Source organism: Pygoscelis adeliae, unplaced genomic scaffold, assembly GCF_000699105.1.
Source record: "Pygoscelis adeliae isolate BGI_AS28 unplaced genomic scaffold, ASM69910v1 Scaffold26, whole genome shotgun sequence".
NCBI lineage: Eukaryota > Metazoa > Chordata > Aves > Sphenisciformes > Spheniscidae > Pygoscelis > Pygoscelis adeliae.
Genome location: NW_008825104.1, coordinates 7,860,541 through 7,863,427, shown reverse-complemented (window position 1 = coordinate 7,863,427; position 2,887 = coordinate 7,860,541). Strand labels below are relative to the sequence as shown.

At 38.9% G+C, this 2,887-nt stretch overlaps 1 protein-coding gene across 1 annotated transcript in view; it reads left to right on the top strand.

Moving 5' to 3' along the window:
- RNF180 (ring finger protein 180) overlaps nucleotides 1–2,887 on the top strand; it is an 84,687-nt gene that overhangs the window by 52,754 nt on the left and 29,046 nt on the right. The gene's annotated exons all lie outside the window — the stretch shown is intronic.

Genomic DNA, 2,887 nt, shown 5'->3' with positions numbered 1-2,887 from the left:
AGGGAGGATATGCAATGTGCCACATCCAAAATGCATGCAGAGCAAAATTTGGTGATGTTATTCCACTGTGAGGTTGTGTTTGCATTTAACTCTTCCTAGGACTATTCTATGCAGGCTTTCTTCAGTTGCAAAAAACTATTCTGGGTGCTTATTTTAAAAAATTATGATTTTTAAAGTGAGGTTCCTATATTTTGCATTTCTTTGGTTTCCTTTTGCTAAATAGTCACAAACTCCAAACTTAATAAATATTTTCTTAAAATATCTTACCAGAAAAGTATTTTTAAAATTGCTAACTTAATGACACAAAAAAATCCTCTTTTCTTGGTTTTATGGCTTTAATTTAGCTACAAGTGAAAATAAAGGCTGGCAGAACTATAGAATCCTCCTAACTAGTCTTGTTTTTAAATTCTTCCTTCCTGGCCTCTTACACCCTCATCTCTAGTGTTCCTGACTTTTAGCAGTAGGAAAGCATGGTCAGTAAGGGGTGTTTAATGTCAGAACATGTGCAGGGATAGAAGAGGGTAAGTAGTGCTGTAGATGGGATACCTGGAACAGCATGAGTCAGGCTTTTATGCCTGGAACTTAAAAAGGTAAATTCAAGCACCATGGATAAAATTGCACTATGATATCTGGAGCTAGGCCCTTTACAGCACTTAAAACTGTGCATAGACAGGTCACAAAGTAATGGAAATGACTCAGCCGTGCAGGAGTGTTTGCTTATTTTTGTGTGCTGCAGATATCTTGCAGCGATCCTCTTTAAACTGGGAGAGTGCTGTGATGATGACAGGTTGGGGATGCAGATTAAAGTATGATTTCACGTTGATCAGCAGAGCTGCCCAGCTTCTATTTCTGGTTGTGCACGGACTCTTCCTCTGTACCAGCACAACTTTGTCTAATTTGATGGCAGACCAGTTCAAGGAACTGACTGGGCTAAATAAGAACTGATTTGGGTGGGAAGGAGGCATTTTTCAGACAAACTAATTACCCCAGGATGATTCACTGGGGAGCTGCTGGTGGCCAGGGATAGGGACTGACTATGTCAGCACTGCAGCAGAGAAAATGGATAGAAAGCTGCAGCCTGAGCACTCTTAGCACCCTGCCTGGCTGGGGTATAGAGGTTTCAAGCTGTTCTCATTTCATTCACTTAATGTTTGATGCTCCTTTGGATTTGATGTACAGATGAAGTGTGTTTCACCAATAGAGAATCAATTCTAGTTGTTTTAGGGCTATTTAAATTTTTAAAAAGCTATTTAACAGATTTGCTGCAGTAAAATACTACTGGGAGGGCACAAAGAGAGAATATAGATGCTTGCTAAAATGTATTTGCAAAACTTTTCAACACATTTAAAGTACTGTCACTTAAGTGAAATATTACCAGGGTTATTTGTATCCTTTGCGTACTTAATATACAATGTGTAAAAATACCTGATGGGAGGTAATGAGGAAGAGGGAGCCGGACTCTTCTCAGTGGTGCCCACTGACAGAACAAGAGCCCATGGGCACAAATTGAAACACATGAAATTCCATCTGAACACAAGAAAATGCTTTTTTCTTGTGAGGGTGGTCAAACAAGTTGCTCAGAGAGGCTGTGGAGTCTCCATCTGTGGAGACACTCAAAACCCAACCAGACATGCTCCTGGGCAACCTGCTGTAGCTGGCCCTGCTTGAGCAGAGTGGGTTGGACTAGTTGACCTCAAGACATCCCTTCCAACCTAACCCATTCTGTGAAAATATTAAAAAGGTATGTAGTTTTTTTGAGGAAAAGGATTTGTGTGGCTGAAGTGTAAATACAGTGGCATAAATATGTAAATAAAGAGTCTACTGTAAATAGAGAGCCATAACAGTATGAGATATGTTTCGTATTAAAAACTTCAGATGAGAGAAATCCGTATGGCCTTACAGCAGCTATTTGTATATTGTTCTTCAGTATATAGCAATATATGCTTGACTTTCAATATATTTGAAAATAGATACATGAAATTTATGTTGTTTTATTATACATGTATTAAGAAAAATATTTTGTAATTTCCCAGTGCATAACATATTGAGCAACTTTTAAATCAACCAAGAAATATTGATGATGATATCATATCCTTAGAGAAATTAGTAAAATCAACACATTAAGGAAGATGGATAGTGTCAGACCAATGTAAATCATAGTAAATAGGTTTTTTTTTGCTCAGGAGATTTATTAAGCCTTTTAAAAGTTATACTAAAGTCACTGCTGCTCTAAGTTTGTGCAGCCAACAAAGCAAAGTTGCTAGCATTCTTTACATGTTTCTGTAATGCTACAGCTGGGATGTCTTATTTCCCTCACTAATTTATTCTGGATACTATCTGCAGCTTTCCTTTTGTGTAACTGCATTTTATTTTACAAGGATATCTCAAATATAAAAAATTTAGGGATATATTCAGAAGTTCAATTTTTAGCTTGTACGGTTTTGCAAACTGAACATAACTGCAATAGAAGGATATATGTAGCGTGTCAAAAGAAGATGAACATGTCAATTATCATAGAATCATAGAATCATAGAATAGTTTGGGTTGGAAGGGACCTCTAAAGGTCATTTAGTCCAACCCCCCTGCTGTGGGCAGGGACATCTTCAACTACATCAGGTTGCTCAGAGCCCTGTCCAACCTGACCTTGAATGTTTCCAGGGATGGGGCATCCACCACCTCTCTGGGCAACCTGTGCCAGTGCTTCACCACCCTCAGCGTAAAAAATTTCTTCCTTAAAGCCATTCCCCCTTGTCCTGTCGCAACAGGCCCTGCTAAAAAGTTTGCCCCCATCTTTTTTATAAGCCACCTTTAAGTACTGATAGGGTGCAAGAAGGTCTCCCCAAAGCCTTCTCTTCTCTAGGCTGAACAACCCCAACTCTCTCAGCCT